Raw genomic sequence first — 19276 nt, forward strand, 5'->3', positions numbered from 1 at the left:
GTTTCCAGGAAAAATAATAAACTTGTAATACGGTAATTATTTTAAAAAAGTGTTCTCAGAAATGAGCTATCATGCGTGAAGATTCATGGCTTTCAAGCCAAATGATCAATCTTATGGCCACATTCATGGCATAGTTTGTTCAAATGATCTCATATTGTGCACAAGGGTACATCTTGGAATTCCAAACAATGTTGCCTAAGGAAGTTTTCATTTTCTTTGCACGGAAAATTCATTTTTCATTTTCCGAGTGCCCAAAAGGAGGTTTTTTTGTGAAGGAACTACCAAATAATTGTTGCAAAAATGGACCAAATCAATTTTATAAAATACTAGGCCATATATAATGCACAATTGACAAAATGGTTGGGTGAAAAAAGTTTTGATCCACCTCTGGTGAAAAAGACAAATTGTCGTCGATTCAGTTGGAAACGGGTCAAATTTGAACTGCAGCTGCCTCATAGTTTGCTCTTTATTTTTTCCAAAAATCATTTCTAGGTAAATAAGTATCTATTTAATCATAGAAACACCAAAAAATTCCAAGATTCAACCACTAGCTAGGAACGGTCAAGCCCGCCGTTTTGACCGCATTTTGAAACGGGCATAAAAAATTCAAAAAAAATCAAAAAATTGGAAAACCTTCGCATTGTGTCATTATATGTGACCAAGTTTCCAGGAAAAATAATAAACTTGTAATACGGTAATTATTTTAAAAAAGTGTTCTCAGAAATGAGCTATCATGCGTGAAGATTCATGGCTTTCAAGCCAAATGATCAATCTTATGGCCACATTCATGGCATAGTTTGTTCAAATGATCTCATATTGTGCACAAGGGTACATCTTGGAATTCCAAACAATGTTGCCTAAGGAAGTTTTCATTTTCTTTGCACGGAAAATTCATTTTTCATTTTCCGAGTGCCCAAAAGGAGGTTTTTTTGTGAAGGAACTACCAAATAATTGTTGCAAAAATGGACCAAATCAATTTTATAAAATACTAGGCCATATATAATGCACAATTGACAAAATGGTTGGGTGAAACAAGTTTTGATCCACCTCTGGTGAAAAAGACAAATTGTCGTCGATTCAGTTGGAAACGGGTCAAATTTGAACTGCAGCTGCCTCATAGTTTGCTCTTTATTTTTTCCAAAAATCATTTCTAGGTACATAAGTATCTATTTATCATAGAAACACCAAAAAATTCCAAGATTCAACCACTAGCTAGGAACGGTCAAGCCCGCCGTTTTGACCGCATTTTGAAACGGGCATAAAAAATTCAAAAAAAATCAAAAAATTGGAAAACCTTCGCATTGTGTCATTATATGTGACCAAGTTTCCAGGAAAAATAATAAACTTGTAATACGGTAATTATTTTAAAAAAGTGTTCTCAGAAATGAGCTATCATGCGTGAAGATTCATGGCTTTCAAGCCAAATGATCAATCTTATGGCCACATTCATGGCATAGTTTGTTCAAATGATCTCATATTGTGCACAAGGGTACATCTTGGAATTCCAAACAATGTTGCCTAAGGAAGTTTTCATTTTCTTTGCACGGAAAATTCATTTTTCATTTTCCGAGTGCCCAAAAGGAGGTTTTTTTGTGAAGGAACTACCAAATAATTGTTGCAAAAATGGACCAAATCAATTTTATAAAATACTAGGCCATATATAATGCACAATTGACAAAATGGTTGGGTGAAAAAAGTTTTGATCCACCTCTGGTGAAAAAGACAAATTGTCGTCGATTCAGTTGGAAACGGGTCAAATTTGAACTGCAGCTGCCTCATAGTTTGCTCTTTATTTTTTCCAAAAATCATTTCTAGGTAATAAGTATCTATTTATCATAGAAACACCAAAAAATTCCAAGATTCAACCACTAGCTAGGAACGGTCAAGCCCGCCGTTTTGACCGCATTTTGAAACGGGCATAAAAAATTCAAAAAAAATCAAAAAATTGGAAAACCTTCGCATTGTGTCATTATATGTGACCAAGTTTCCAGGAAAAATAATAAACTTGTAATACGGTAATTATTTTAAAAAAGTGTTCTCAGAAATGAGCTATCATGCGTGAAGATTCATGGCTTTCAAGCCAAATGATCAATCTTATGGCCACATTCATGGCATAGTTTGTTCAAATGATCTCATATTGTGCACAAGGGTACATCTTGGAATTCCAAACAATGTTGCCTAAGGAAGTTTTCATTTTCTTTGCACGGAAAATTCATTTTTCATTTTCCGAGTGCCCAAAAGGAGGTTTTTTTGTGAAGGAACTACCAAATAATTGTTGCAAAAATGGACCAAATCAATTTTATAAAATACTAGGCCATATATAATGCACAATTGACAAAATGGTTGGGTGAAACAAGTTTTGATCCACCTCTGGTGAAAAAGACAAATTGTCGTCGATTCAGTTGGAAACGGGTCAAATTTGAACTGCAGCTGCCTCATAGTTTGCTCTTTATTTTTTCCAAAAATCATTTCTAGGTAAATAAGTATCTATTTATCATAGAAACACCAAAAAATTCCAAGATTCAACCACTAGCTAGGAACGGTCAAGCCCGCCGTTTTGACCGCATTTTGAAACGGGCATAAAAAATTCAAAAAAAATCAAAAAATTGGAAAACCTTCGCATTGTGTCATTATATGTGACCAAGTTTCCAGGAAAAATAATAAACTTGTAATACGGTAATTATTTTAAAAAAGTGTTCTCAGAAATGAGCTATCATGCGTGAAGATTCATGGCTTTCAAGCCAAATGATCAATCTTATGGCCACATTCATGGCATAGTTTGTTCAAATGATCTCATATTGTGCACAAGGGTACATCTTGGAATTCCAAACAATGTTGCCTAAGGAAGTTTTCATTTTCTTTGCACGGAAAATTCATTTTTCATTTTCCGAGTGCCCAAAAGGAGGTTTTTTTGTGAAGGAACTACCAAATAATTGTTGCAAAAATGGACCAAATCAATTTTATAAAATACTAGGCCATATATAATGCACAATTGACAAAATGGTTGGGTGAAACAAGTTTTGATCCACCTCTGGTGAAAAAGACAAATTGTCGTCGATTCAGTTGGAAACGGGTCAAATTTGAACTGCAGCTGCCTCATAGTTTGCTCTTTATTTTTTCCAAAAATCATTTCTAGGTACATAAGTATCTATTTAATCATAGAAACACCAAAAAATTCCAAGATTCAACCACTAGCTAGGAACGGTCAAGCCCGCCGTTTTGACCGCATTTTGAAACGGGCATAAAAAATTCAAAAAAAATCAAAAAATTGGAAAACCTTCGCATTGTGTCATTATATGTGACCAAGTTTCCAGGAAAAATAATAAACTTGTAATACGGTAATTATTTTAAAAAAGTGTTCTCAGAAATGAGCTATCATGCGTGAAGATTCATGGCTTTCAAGCCAAATGATCAATCTTATGGCCACATTCATGGCATAGTTTGTTCAAATGATCTCATATTGTGCACAAGGGTACATCTTGGAATTCCAAACAATGTTGCCTAAGGAAGTTTTCATTTTCTTTGCACGGAAAATTCATTTTTCATTTTCCGAGTGCCCAAAAGGAGGTTTTTTTGTGAAGGAACTACCAAATAATTGTTGCAAAAATGGACCAAATCAATTTTATAAAATACTAGGCCATATATAATGCACAATTGACAAAATGGTTGGGTGAAAAAGTTTTGATCCACCTCTGGTGAAAAAGACAAATTGTCGTCGATTCAGTTGGAAACGGGTCAAATTTGAACTGCAGCTGCCTCATAGTTTGCTCTTTATTTTTTCCAAAAATCATTTCTAGGTACATAAGTATCTATTTAATCATAGAAACACCAAAAAATTCCAAGATTCAACCACTAGCTAGGAACGGTCAAGCCCGCCGTTTTGACCGCATTTTGAAACGGGCATAAAAAATTCAAAAAAAATCAAAAAATTGGAAAACCTTCGCATTGTGTCATTATATGTGACCAAGTTTCCAGGAAAAATAATAAACTTGTAATACGGTAATTATTTTAAAAAAGTGTTCTCAGAAATGAGCTATCATGCGTGAAGATTCATGGCTTTCAAGCCAAATGATCAATCTTATGGCCACATTCATGGCATAGTTTGTTCAAATGATCTCATATTGTGCACAAGGGTACATCTTGGAATTCCAAACAATGTTGCCTAAGGAAGTTTTCATTTTCTTTGCACGGAAAATTCATTTTTCATTTTCCGAGTGCCCAAAAGGAGGTTTTTTTGTGAAGGAACTACCAAATAATTGTTGCAAAAATGGACCAAATCAATTTTATAAAATACTAGGCCATATATAATGCACAATTGACAAAATGGTTGGGTGAAAAAGTTTTGATCCACCTCTGGTGAAAAAGACAAATTGTCGTCGATTCAGTTGGAAACGGGTCAAATTTGAACTGCAGCTGCCTCATAGTTTGCTCTTTATTTTTTCCAAAAATCATTTCTAGGTACATAAGTATCTATTTATCATAGAAACACCAAAAAATTCCAAGATTCAACCACTAGCTAGGAACGGTCAAGCCCGCCGTTTTGACCGCATTTTGAAACGGGCATAAAAAATTCAAAAAAAATCAAAAAATTGGAAAACCTTCGCATTGTGTCATTATATGTGACCAAGTTTCCAGGAAAAATAATAAACTTGTAATACGGTAATTATTTTAAAAAAGTGTTCTCAGAAATGAGCTATCATGCGTGAAGATTCATGGCTTTCAAGCCAAATGATCAATCTTATGGCCACATTCATGGCATAGTTTGTTCAAATGATCTCATATTGTGCACAAGGGTACATCTTGGAATTCCAAACAATGTTGCCTAAGGAAGTTTTCATTTTCTTTGCACGGAAAATTCATTTTTCATTTTCCGAGTGCCCAAAAGGAGGTTTTTTTGTGAAGGAACTACCAAATAATTGTTGCAAAAATGGACCAAATCAATTTTATAAAATACTAGGCCATATATAATGCACAATTGACAAAATGGTTGGGTGAAAAAGTTTTGATCCACCTCTGGTGAAAAAGACAAATTGTCGTCGATTCAGTTGGAAACGGGTCAAATTTGAACTGCAGCTGCCTCATAGTTTGCTCTTTATTTTTTCCAAAAATCATTTCTAGGTACATAAGTATCTATTTATCATAGAAACACCAAAAATTTCCAAGATTCAACCACTAGCTAGGAACGGTCAAGCCCGCCGTTTTGACCGCATTTTGAAACGGGCATAAAAAATTCAAAAAAAATCAAAAAATTGGGAAACCTTCGCATTGTGTCATTATATGTGACCAAGTTTCCAGGAAAAATAATAAACTTGTAATACGGTAATTATTTTAAAAAAGTGTTCTCAGAAATGAGCTATCATGCGTGAAGATTCATGGCTTTCAAGCCAAATGATCAATCTTATGGCCACATTCATGGCATAGTTTGTTCAAATGATCTCATATTGTGCACAAGGGTACATCTTGGAATTCCAAACAATGTTGCCTAAGGAAGTTTTCATTTTCTTTGCACGGAAAATTCATTTTTCATTTTCCGAGTGCCCAAAAGGAGGTTTTTTTGTGAAGGAACTACCAAATAATTGTTGCAAAAATGGACCAAATCAATTTTATAAAATACTAGGCCATATATAATGCACAATTGACAAAATGGTTGGGTGAAAAAGTTTTGATCCACCTCTGGTGAAAAAGACAAATTGTCGTCGATTCAGTGGAAACGGGTCAAATTTGAACTGCAGCTGCCTCATAGTTTGCTCTTTATTTTTTCCAAAAATCATTTCTAGGTACATAAGTATCTATTTTATCATAGAAACACCAAAAAATTTCCAAGATTCAACCACTAGCTAGGAACGGTCAAGCCCGCCGTTTTGACCGCATTTTGAAACGGGCATAAAAAATTCAAAAAAAATCAAAAAATTGGAAAACCTTCGCATTGTGTCATTATATGTGACCAAGTTTCCAGGAAAAATAATAAACTTGTAATACGGTAATTATTTTAAAAAAGTGTTCTCAGAAATGAGCTATCATGCGTGAAGATTCATGGCTTTCAAGCCAAATGATCAATCTTATGGCCACATTCATGGCATAGTTTGTTCAAATGATCTCATATTGTGCACAAGGGTACATCTTGGAATTCCAAACAATGTTGCCTAAGGAAGTTTTCATTTTCTTTGCACGGAAAATTCATTTTTCATTTTCCGAGTGCCCAAAAGGAGGTTTTTTTGTGAAGGAACTACCAAATAATTGTTGCAAAAATGGACCAAATCAATTTTATAAAATACTAGGCCATATATAATGCACAATTGACAAAATGGTTGGGTGAAAAAGTTTTGATCCACCTCTGGTGAAAAAGACAAATTGTCGTCGATTCAGTTGGAAACGGGTCAAATTTGAACTGCAACTGCCTCATAGTTTGCTCTTTATTTTTTCCAAAAATCATTTCTAGGTACATAAGTATCTATTTAATCATAGAAACACCAAAAAGTTTCCAAGATTCAACCACTAGCTAGGAACGGTCAAGCCCGCCGTTTTGACCGCATTTTGAAACGGGCATAAAAAATTCAAAAAAAATCAAAAAATTGGAAACCTTCACATTGTGTCATTATATGTGACCAAGTTTCCAGGAAAAATAATAAACTTGTAATACGGTAATTATTTTAAAAAAGTGTTCTCAGAAATGAGCTATCATGCGTGAAGATTCATGGCTTTCAAGCCAAATGATCAATCTTATGGCCACATTCATGGCATAGTTTGTTCAAATGATCTCATATTGTGCACAAGGGTACATCTTGGAATTCCAAACAATGTTGCCTAAGGAAGTTTTCATTTTCTTTGCACGGAAAATTCATTTTTCATTTTCTGAGTGCCCAAAAGGAGGTTTTTTTTGAAGGAACTACCAAATAATTGTTGCAAAAATGGACCAAATCAATTTTATAAAATAATAGGCCATATATAATGCACAATTGACAAAATGGTTGGGTGAAAAAGTTTTGATCCACCTCTGGTGAAAAAGACAAATTGTCGTCGATTTCAGTTGGAAACGGGTCAAATTTGAACTGCAGCTGCCTCATAGTTTGCTCTTTATTTTTTCCAAAAATCATTTCTAGGTACATAAGTATCTATTTTATCATAGAAACACCAAAAATTTCCAAGATTCAACCACTAGCTAGGAACGGTCAAGCCCGCCGTTTTGACCGCATTTTGAAACGGGCATAAAAAATTCAAAAAAAATCAAAAAATTGGAAAACCTTCGCATTGTGTCATTATATGTGACCAAGTTTCCAGGAAAAATAATAAACTTGTAATACGGTAATTATTTTAAAAAAGTGTTCTCAGAAATGAGCTATCATGCGTGAAGATTCATGGCTTTCAAGCCAAATGATCAATCTTATGGCCACATTCATGGCATAGTTTGTTCAAATGATCTCATATTGTGCACAAGGGTACATCTTGGAATTCCAAACAATGTTGTCTAAGGAAGTTTTCATTTTCTTTGCACGGAAAATTCATTTTTCATTTTTCGAGTGTCCAAAAGGAGGTTTTTTTGTGAAGGAACTACCAAATAATTGTTGCGAAAATGGACCAAATCAATTTTATAAAATACTAGGCTATATATAATGCACAATTTACAAAATGGTTAAGTGAAAAAAGTTTTGATCCACCTCTGGTGAAAAAGACATACTGCCGTCGATTCAGTTGGAAACGGGTCAAATTTGAACTGCAACTGCCTCATAGTTTGCTCTTTATTTTTTCCAAAAATCATTTCTAGGTAAATAAGTATCTATTTAATTAGAAATACATGGTTTGATGGCGATACATCGAGGTTTGGATGATGGCCGAGGGCCCCAACTCTAGAGCGCGTGAGCTCGCATGCCCGTCGCGTGGTCACCGCGTGACCGTGGCGTTGCCATGTGTTCTGGGCGGCCTAGGCATGTCTAGTGGGTTTGGCACTCCCCAGGTAGGTGCTAGGAAGAAAATCACAACATAAGATTTTCACGAGGAGACCGATTGATGATCAAACATGAATAAGCAGCCAAGTGTTTGATTTGCGGTACGGGAAATGCACATGGCTAATGGACGTGAGTTTTGGCTGAGGATGATCAGTTACTAAGAAGACCGTCTTCACAAATTTTCACCTCAAAAGGAGGAGCCTAGGTGGTACTTGCTTTACAAAGTACCACACTGGACATAAATACGGATGTTGAAGCTGGGCTCAAAATAATGAATGGATTGAGCTGGCATTTGGTGGAGGATGGTTATTTGGGCATAGGAAAGCACTGTAGAAAATGGATACCATTTGGACATGCCAAAGTGGTACTTCCTTCACAAAGTGCTGCTCTGAACAGAATAGGAAAATGAATATTTTCGAATTATTTTTGAACTAGGCAAGGAATGTTTTTGTCATATTTGATGAAGATATGATCCAAAACATTTATGAGAAATTTTTGGGAAATTTTGGAATAACACAAATATAGGTTGCTTCACAACCTAGGGCAAAAACCGCCACATGGACATGACACATAGGCAAAACTGATGAGATGGCGCCTAGTCATCACAACCCACCACAATCTACAAGGCTATGACCATCTATATTGGTCATTAACAACTAGAAATAAGGCAGCGGACTAGCACTGTTTTCTTTGTGACCATTTCGTGTAAGGAAATTACGACCTTTCTGACCAAAATGGTCACAATGGTTTAGGGTTTGGAGCCCCCCGAACAGCTTTTGACCAATTGGTCTGAAATGGTCATAGATCTATGACCAATTCTTCCAGGGTCACTGACAAAAGGTCACTAGTTGACATATTTCTTGTAGTGGACGTTTCAACTTTGGTATTATAGGAGCATACCACATCACCTTGGCAGGAGCTCTCTTCCTAGGGCACTCGCCCTCAACATCACCAGGGTCATCCTGTCTAATCTTATACCGCAATGCACCGCATACCGGGCATGCGTTCAAATCCTCATACTCACTGCGGTAGAGTATGCAGTCATTAGGGCATGCATGTATCTTCTGCACCTCCAATCCTAGAGGGCATATAACCTTCTTTGCTTCGTACATACTGCCGGGCAATTCATTATCCTTTGGAAGCTTCTTCTTCATTATTTTCAGTAGCTTCCCAAATTCGTTGTCAGATACACCATTGTCTGCCTTCCATTGTAGCAATTCCAGTGTGGTATCGAGGTTTGTGTTGTCATCTTTGCAATTTGGGTACAACCCTTTTTTGTGATCCTCTAACATGCGATCGAACTTGAACTTATTCCTTTCACTTTGGCATTCTCTCTGTGCATCAACAATGACCCGGCGAAATCATCATTGGGCACATCGTCTGCTTCCTCTTGATCTTAAGCTTCCCCTGTTGAAGTATCACCGTATTCAGGGGGATAGTTTGAAGGAAATATGCCCTAGAGGCAATAATAAAGTTATTACTTATTTCCTTAATTCATGTTAAATGTTTATTATTCATGCTAGAATTGTATTAACCGCAAACTTAGTACTTGTGTGAATACATAGACAAAACATATAGTCCCTAGTATGCCTCTACTTGACTAGCTCGTTAATCAAAGATGGTTATGTTTCCTAACCATAGACATGTGTTGTCATTTGATAAATGGGATCACATCATTAGGAGAATGATGTGATGGACATGACCCATCTGTTAGCTTAGCATTATGACCGTGTCAGTTTCATTGCTACTGCTTTCTTCATGACTTATACAAGTTCCTCGGACTATGAGATTATGCAACTCCCGAATACCACAGGAACACTTTATGTGCTACCAAACGTCACAACGTAAATGGGTGATTATAAAGGTGCTCTAGAGGTGTCTCCGAAGGTGTTTGTTGGGTTGGCATAGATCGAGATTAGGATTTGTCACTCCGTGTGTCGGAGAGGTATCTCTGGGCCCTCTCGGTAATGCTCATCACTATAAGCCTTGCAAGCAATGTGACTAATGAGTTAGTTAAGGGATGAAGTATTATGGAACGAGTAAAGAGACTTGCCGGTAATGAGATTGAACTAGGTATGATTATACCGACGATCGAATCTTGGGCAAGTAACATACCGATGACAAAGGGAACAACATATGTTGTTATGCAGTTTGACCAATAAAGATCTTCATAGAATATGTAGGAACCAATATGAGCATCCAGGTTCCGCTATTGGTTATTGGCCGGAGACGTGTCTCGGTCATGTCTACATAGTTCTTGAACCCATAGGGTCCGCACGCTTAACGTTCGATGACGATTGGTATTATGAGTTTATGTGATTTGATGTACCGAAGATTGTTCGGAGTCCCGGATGTGATCACGGACATGACGAGGAGTCTCTAAATGGTCGAGACATAACGATTGATATATCGGACGGCTATGTTCGGACACCGGAAGTGTTCCAGAGAAGTTTCGGATAAAACCGGAGTACCGGGGGTTACCGAAAACCCTCCCCCCGGAAGCTATTGGGCCTCATGGGCCTGTGGTGGAGAAGAGAGAGGGCCGGCCAGGAGGTGGTGCACTCCCCCTTGCCCTAGTCCGAATTGGTCAAGGGGAGGGGGCGGCGCCCCCCTCCTTCCTTCTCTCCTCATCCTCCTTCCCCCTTCTCCTTGTTGGAAAAGGAAAGGGGGGGCGAAACCTACTTGGAGTAGGATTGCCCCCCCCCCTTGGCGCGCTTCCTCCCCTGGCCGGCCTCCTCCTCCCTTCCTCATTTATATACGGGGGAGGGGGCACCCCATAGACACACAAGTTGATCAAGTTGATCTTTTAGCCATGTGCGGTCCCCCCCCCCCCCGACAGATTTCCACCTTGGTCCTATCGTCGTAGTGCTTAGGCGAAGCCCTGCGCCGGAAACTTCATCGTCACCATCACCACACCGTCATGCTAACGGAACTCTCCCTCGGCCTCAGCTGGATCTAGAGTTTGAGGGACGTCACCGAGTTGAACGTGTGCAGATCATGGAGGTGTCGTGCGTTCGGTACTTGATCGATTGGATCGCGAAGACGTTCGACTACATCAACCGCATTACATAACACTTCCGCTTTCGGTCTACGAGGGTACGTGGACACACTCTCTCCCCCGTTGCTCTGCATCACCTAGATAGATCTTGTGTGATCGTAGGAATTTTTTTGAAATTACTACGTTTCCCAATAGTGGTATCAGAGCCAGGTCTATGCATATATGTTATATGCACGAGTAGAACACAAAGAGTTGTGGGCGATAATAGTCATACTGCTTACCAGCATGTCATACTCTGATTCGGCGGTATTGTTGGATGAAGCGGCCCGGACCGACATTACATGACCGCGTTCATGAGACTGGTTCTACCGACGTGCTTATGCACAAAGGTGACTGGCTGTGACGCCCGGATACTTAAGCTACAGTGAACCTCTGCTAATGATGACACGTCACCTCGATTTCTGTGGCTAATCTCGCATTAGTTCGAAACCGATTATAATTCAAAATTCAAAATCAAGAAAACAATTAAAGTTTCCAAATATTAAAACTAAAATGTTCAATAAATAGTAGATAAATCAGAATCTATGATAAAATTGTAAATAACATTATTGAAATTTGATAAGTGACTTAAACAACCTCAAACAGTGGATGAAAACATTATTTAATAACCTTTTTATTAATACAAAATAAATATGAAATGATATTTACCCCAAACTAGTTCTTGGTGGTAGGATATATTGTGCTGTGATTTGTGGGCCAGCTCTCATATTTTACAAAACTCATTTGGTGCCCAAACAATTAGCCAAAACAGAAATAATAATAATAATAAGAAAAGGTAAAGCAAAACAAAAAAAACAAACAAAAAGAGAAAAAGAGAACCCCCCCCACCCCCCCACCCCCCCCCCCCACCCCCTGGGCCAACCGGCCATCTACCGACCGGCCAGCCCAGTTGGCCCAGCCGGCCCACTCCCTCTCCATAACCTCCCCCCCTGAAACCCTAGCCGTACCCCCCCCCCCCCCCCCCGTCGCCCCACTCGCTCCCCCACTCCCCCCCCCTCGATTGGATCTGGGTCAGGAGGATTCCCGATCCCCTCGCCCCTGCACGTCGATGCCGACACCGGCGCCCGGAGCTCCCCCGTCGGACTACCTCCTCCTCCCCGTCGGCCTGCTTCCCCTCCGCCGCTCATCACCGTCATCCTCCTTAACCCCCACTGCCCCATTCCCTACGAATCGTGGTGAGGCCCCCGGCCTCCTCTTCTCTTCCCGCATCACGCTGTTCACCATCGTCGCGAACGCCGCACACCCTCGCACCGGCCACGCCTGCTCGTCTCGTTCGCGCATCGGCGCCTCCCTCGCTCGCCCTCGCACGGGATCCCACGCCGCGCCTAACCGCGCCCGCAGCCGTCCACTACTGCGGCTGCCGCTGCCGCCCGTGGCCACTCCGGCCACTAGCCGCCGTTGCGCCCGCATCCCCTTGGCCGAGCCGCCCCATCGCGCCACTCTAGCCACTCCGGCCTCCCACCCGCGTCCTGCTCCGGCCGGCGCCCCATGGCCCCGTGCCTCACCGCGCCTCGTCTCTGCGCTCTCCCCCTCCCGCACCGGTGCAACCGCGCCCGCCCGCATGCCACTGGCCGCACCGGCATCACCCCTCGCCTTCGCCCGCCGTGGCCCCGGCTGGCCGTGCCGGCGTGCCCCGCCATCGGTGCCCCGGCGGCCTCCTCCCGCCCTGCGGGCGAGTGCCCGCTCGGGTGCGCCCGCTCCCGGCGCTCGACGCCCATGAACCGCACACCCGCTATGGCCCCCTGTGCCAATGACAGGGGGCCCACGCCCAGAACGTTTTTATAAAAAAAACAGTTAGAAAATAACAATAATAAAAATATTAATTAATTAATTAAAGAATTAATTAAACTTAATTAATCCTAATCAGATTAATCTAATCACTAATTAACCTAATTAACTGTTAGTTAATTAATTAGTCAATGACATGCGGGACCCTCACGTCAGTTTGACGCAGTCAACGCCCTGTTGACTGCTGACGTCATGCTGATGTCATGATGGCGTCAGCATACACTATTCTAGATAATGTTGATATAAAATAATGAAATAAATTCCAAAAATATTTAAACCTTTTAAAAATTAGTATAAAATAAACCGTAGCTCGGATGGAAAAACTTTATACATGAAAGTTGCTCAGAACGACAAGACGAATCCGGATACGCAACCCGTTCGTCCGCCACGCGTCCCTAGCATAGCAAACCTGTAACATTTCACCTTCGGTTCATCTGTCCAAAAACGCGAAACACCGGGGATACTTTCCCGGATGTTTCCCCCTTTCGTCGGTATCACCTACTACCGCGTTAGGGCACACCTAACACCGCTCATTGTCATGTCATTCATCGTCATGCTTATGTTTGCATTGTATTTACTATTTCTTCTCCCTCTTCTCTCCGGTAGACTACAAGCACTAGTAGAAAAAGGGTCAAATGTGAGACACATTAGTGCCGGTTTGATTTTGAGCCGGCACTAATGTGTCCATTAGTGCCGGTTCCAACGGCTAGCCGGTCGCTCTCATTAGTACCGGTTCGTGGCGAACCTTTAGCACCGGTTCATGCCACGAACCGGTACTAAAGAGAGTGGTGGCAGGATGTTGTCAGTCTGGGGCCCCTCCAACACCTTTACACTACTAGGAAAGGCCTACTAGTGGCACACCAGTTTTGCCTACTAATGGCGCACTACTGGTGCGCCACTACTCAGGTCAAATCACACTCTGTGGTCAAACTTCATGAAAGGTCATCCATCCTCACACTACTCCACACTACAAGAAATATGTCAACTTGTGACCACCACTATTGGTCACTGAATGGTCACTGTTTTCCATTTGTGACCTTTTTGTGACCAAAACCAGAAGGTCAAAAGCTGACGGTCGTAAACTGACATTTTTGACCTTTCTTCTGGAATGGTCATGGACGTCTATGACCAAAATATGACTACTGTGGCGTTTTGGTCACTAGCAACCTCCCCAGACCACGTAGGCATCCAGCATGGCAAGCTGATGTGGCACAAGAATCAGCCCGGTCCAATTCGATTTTCGACATGGGCCTACCCAACAATTCAGCCTTTTTAATATATTTTTTTCCTATACTTTTATTAGCTACATGGGTACAATTCAACCTTTGATTTCTTTGCATGGCCCTTTTAACAGCAGGTTTTCTTTTTGATCATGTATTTTTCTGGGCCATTTCTTTGCTGGGCCTCTCATGTTTTCCCTCAAAAATAATTGTCCAATATAACTTGGGCCTTGCCCAGTTTCGAAAAAATTGATCCAATCCAAAAAAAATTATTATGCCATTGACATTACAACACATCACACCAAAAGCTATCTTGGGCCTAGCCCAGTTCTGATACATTTTCAAAGCAACGTGCAATGTTATTATATTACAACCATTCATTCCAGCAATACATATTTTTACATCCCAAGAACATTAAGTACCAAACAAAACTATTCTACGACAAAGAAAACTAGAACAGAAATTTAGACGACAAGACATAACAGAAATTCCTATTATCCTCCATCAACATTTGAAAACTTCATAAGACATAACAGAAGTTCCTATTGTCCTCCTCCTTCAACATTTGGAAACTTCATTCACCTGGCAGTAGATCAATCATGAGTGAGAAACTATATAGCAGCAAAAAAAAGTTATAATAGTAATTACACATGGTGTTCGGGTACAGATTCATTAGATTCATTAGTCATTCCACATGGTATGGCAGGTACAGATTCAGATTCATCAGCCATTAGAGTAGATAATAACATCACTAACAACAATGTTTTAGCAGTATAGGTCGGTTAAACAGAAGCACATAAATAGGTGGACAACCAAGCACCCCGCTAGTAATTACAAAGCAGCCACCACAGTAGCATATAGGAGTATCATGCAAGTAAAGTGTTTGATGAATTGCAGATACAATAATACTGATGTGCACCTACATTTTCATTATTTTCCTGATCCAACAACAAATCACCTGATTGATGGTGAATAGTATACTAACATGTGCAACTCTTAACTTACTACACTATTAGAAGAGGTGAAAATTCATTCAAAATATTTACAGTACACTTGAGAAACTAAATTGACCTGTAAGAACGAGTTCAATCAAAATCCAGGCATGTGAAATTTTAAGCACCAGTAGAACAGATATACCAAACCAGACCATGATCACCATGCATCAGGATTTATGGTTCTAACAAAACATCAAATAGATGGGGATTCACGCAGCAGGCATACCAGCTACTACAGTAAGAGGTTCATATGCTCCATGAACTGGAGGGAATATACAGGATGGCAGTCGTGTAGTAGCTACGGATGAGGAGGTTGAGCTTGGTCCCATTGTACCTGGATGGTAAACAAGAAAACAAGTTATGACAGCAGAAGCATCATGATTTATCCTTTATTAGAGGGATGGTGGAAGAAGGTCCAGCTACTACAATAAGAGGTTGCCAATTGTCTATAAGCTCGGTTTAACAACACAAGATTTTTATACATTTATACAGTTCATAAGGTCAGCTGACTATTAAGGGCTTTCCCTTAGATTACATACAATTATGTGTACAAGGCAATTCAGCATTTAAGTTGAAGGTGTCCGGTAGCAAAACAGAACATGATATATACAAAACAACTTGAACTGGTAATACACAACTAAATTGGCTATTAAGCAAGTTCAGGTTTCTTATCCAAACAAGGATGAGAAATCTGCTCCTAAAATAACAATGCTATGTGCAAACTTGGAGAATGACATGAAAGGCTATTTACTAATTCATAAGGACACAAGCAGTATTTGCATCAATACAGCTACACTAGCACGTAGTACAAACATGGTATCACGGACATTCTCTAATTGACTAGCACCCAAATATATACATGCACTAGTTCAGGAAATTTATGACTTGGACAATGTATTAACAAAAAATCAGTGTCGCATGGTAAGTGATTGAATTTAAGCGAGAACAACTTGATTCTACTAGATATGTGATCCTAGGCATTCAAGAGAGAAACAAGACATCACGGAGACAAGGAAGAGTAAAGAAAGGGGAGTTCCCTGGATCTTCATTGTTCTTCTCTCTGGTCACAGTTCCGGGCTTGAGAGAATCAGCAGCAACCCCGTTGTTGAAAAAAAGCAGCGGCTGATCCTCAGAGATCAGCGGCAAGTCGTCGAGGAGGCGTCACGGTCAGAACAGCGGCGGTTGTTGGAGAATATCTGCGGCGGCCATCAGAGAGCCGCGGCGAACGGCGTCGTTGTTGGAGCAACAGGAAGGCATCACGCAAGGAATTAGACAAGCCTCCGATGGCAACTGGTTGGTTGCGTAAGTCCTCTCTCCCTGCAGGTGAGATCTGATTCATTTTCTCTTTCCCCCTAGCTTCTTCTACCACTTCGACAAGTTGATCCTTTCATACTTTTGTGGATTTGCAGATGAAGCCCTAGAAGAAAATTGTGCCTTTGCGCACCAAATCTGCATGAAAAAGAGACATGTTGTATAATGGTTGTTGAGCAATAATAATTATGAAATATATTGCTTAAGTGCATGAAGGACCAGTAATCAATATCATAACTGAGATGAAACTACATAAAAATGTCCTTTGAAATACTATGCAAATGATACTGATCACATGCACACCAAATCATTCAAAAAACTAACTACAATTCTCATTAGCTGATCAGCAATTAGTGGATCAACAAAATATGGAACAACGAGCACAACATGACAACTAGAGCATATGTATTGCTTACTCTTATTAGTCCACAACCGAGTGGATTTTCAATGATTGTCTTACAGCTAAGAGGAAGCGGCAGAGTCAGACCAGCAAGAGAGACCCTGTGTAGTACTCGCGTCGCATTGAACACATGTTATGCAACTTATGCTAGAAGGAAGGTGCGCCCAGGGCACACCAGCCACTTGTCAGTGTAGGCCAGACTACCTGAGGAAGGACGCCACCGTCCATGACATCATGCCATTGATATCCATCCACTGCAGCCAACATCAAAGCTTTTCTTTTTGTGACATATTTGAACTCTTGATTGCAACAACGACAAAAACTCATGTTGATTTGCAAAAGAAGAGAAAACATGTAATCCATGAACCAGTACCTACTTCTAGTTATAAACTTGTAATCCATGAACATTTTCTTCATGTGGTTGAGATGCCCAGGGATGCCCAAGTCGTCCTTCTCACAGAGGGAGGAGGGGACGAGCAGCCATTTGTTGTAGCTTGCTTTGTAGTTCCACACCTTGATCTTGTAATCGTCACCTGCAACACACCAAAGAGCAAAAGCCTTAGACAAAATCCATTGCCACAGAGATGCATTCGCAACTACAGCCCAATCTTGTATGATTATAACGTGAACATGAACTGGCCAATACTTATTAGAGCCAAGAATGCATGACACATAGCACCACAAAGTATGTACAGAAACCCCACAACTTGCTCGCAAGTTGCAACACAGCTAATAAGTACTAGAAAGCACGCTTATAGCCACTAAGATCTGTTCTTCCTGGTTTGCTTAAATACTGAGAAAACTATTGGTTTCCTCGAGCAGCTTGCACCACCAGATTAGCACTATAAATATCCATGGATGGCCAACAATCTGCACTGAAGAACTAATATAAGATGCATGCACGAGCCGGCAATTTAAAAAAATACTTGGCACGCATGATTTACTTGAAGAAAATAGGTCTGCTCATGATTCGGCCAAACCCCTAGGATTTAATCATATTTCCAAGTAAACGCGCGATTCTACTGTGGTGGATGCCCAAGAGTTTGGGCCTGAGATGCTCGCATCTATGATCCTAGTCCAACAGTCTAGCTCAACCGGATCTACTGGAACAAAAGGAGGGACGATGCGCACATCAATGATTCTACTCGGTAAACTCTACGAAACTGGAGTAGCCGGATCTAGATCAAGAAGAAAACGAAGTATACCTCTACCTCAGGTCGCTGGCGCACTTGCCCCGTGAGATCCGGCGCCTCCCCCTGCGAGCACGCGCCTCTCCTCGCGTGGCCGACGCCGGATGCCGGTGCTGCTCCAAAGCAGCCACGACGGGGGCGTACAAGCCCCAGACCTCCCCCATGAGCGGCCGCCGCGGGACCCTCCATCTCCTCCCTGCTCCACCGACGCGGGCCACCGGTTACCCACACACAACAACGGAGCAGCGCCCGGTGGTGTAGCTGCTCGTGGTGTGCCTCTTTTCCTCGTCGGTGGGAGGGAGGGGCGAGGCGGGGCGGGGGCCGCAGCGGTCGGTGGGCGGCGCGGCGGCGGGTAGGGTTTGGGAGGGACGAGGCGGGGCGGGGGCAGCGACAGTCGGTGGGCGGCGCGGTGGCGTGTAGGGTTTGAGAGGGACGAGGTGGGGCGGGGTCGCGGCGGTCGGTGGGCGGCGCGGCGGCGGGTAAGCTTTGGGAGGGAGAGGCGGCGGCGGTGTGGGAGACGAGGGTGGGATGGGACCGGGGTGGCTGGGAGACGAGAGGGAGGGATGGGATCGGGGTGGGTGGGGCCGTAGGGTTCCCCTTTTCATTTTCATTTTCTTTTTCTGTAGATAGATGGATGGATGGATGTGGGATGATAGATGGGTGTCATGTCATCGATCCGTGTCAAACTAACTCCACCAATCTCTACTATTAAAGGAGAATCAAACGTCGTGATGGTTCGACCTCCCATCGTACAACCCCACGCTAGAAAACATGGCAGGAAAAACCCACGTTCGAGTATACCCAAAAAAATATATCGCACGATCTCCACCTGCTCGCCGAGACCCCGACCTTCCCGTTTGCATCTCAGATCTCTCACACGACCCGTCCACATCCGCACCCCCCCCTCTCCCGTGACCACCTAGTGCCTCCGATGACACCCCGGCCATGGACTTTTTGCCATGGGCGCCTCCTTTTGCCATGCCCGCGCATGGTCGGGATCGGCACCGCACGGTGGAGATAGTTGCACGAGAGCTGCGGCGGTGGAGGTCGAGGAGGAGGAGGAGGAGTGCTCGGGGAAGTGTGCAGGGTGCTTCCCAGAATACCTACGCCGCCGAGATGGGCGCCACCACTCTCCTCGGCGGGTTCAACTTCGTCGTCTACTCCAGCGGCATCACCGCTGCCGCGCTCTACTGAGTCACGGCATCGCCGCCGTCGATGATTCGTTCAGGCACGGCGCCCACATCGGTGGAGACTAAGGGAGGGACGAGTGCAATGACTACCTCCGCGGCGGGTGCCACGTCGTCCGCCCTGAACGCGTTTAGGCACTGCGCCCACGTCAAACAACCCAAGCTCGACTGGGGAACTTCACCA

General features: G+C 42.1%; 1 long non-coding RNA gene across 2 annotated transcripts; it reads right to left on the reverse strand.

Moving 5' to 3' along the window:
• Window positions 1-14347: 14347 nt before the first annotated feature.
• LOC123072038 (uncharacterized) lies at window positions 14348-18438 on the reverse strand. 2 transcript variants are annotated; one of them, XR_006434806.1, is made up of 4 exons: window positions 17921-18438; window positions 16732-17248; window positions 15231-16453; window positions 14348-14591 (listed from the first exon to the last, which is right to left on the reverse strand). It is a non-coding gene; the product is annotated as an uncharacterized lncRNA (long non-coding RNA). The 2 variants fall into 2 exon arrangements; XR_006434807.1 differs by having other exon boundaries at window positions 15231-17248.
• Window positions 18439-19276: the final 838 nt, after the last annotated feature.

Source organism: Triticum aestivum, chromosome 3B (genome assembly GCF_018294505.1).
Source record: "Triticum aestivum cultivar Chinese Spring chromosome 3B, IWGSC CS RefSeq v2.1, whole genome shotgun sequence".
NCBI lineage: Eukaryota > Viridiplantae > Streptophyta > Magnoliopsida > Poales > Poaceae > Triticum > Triticum aestivum.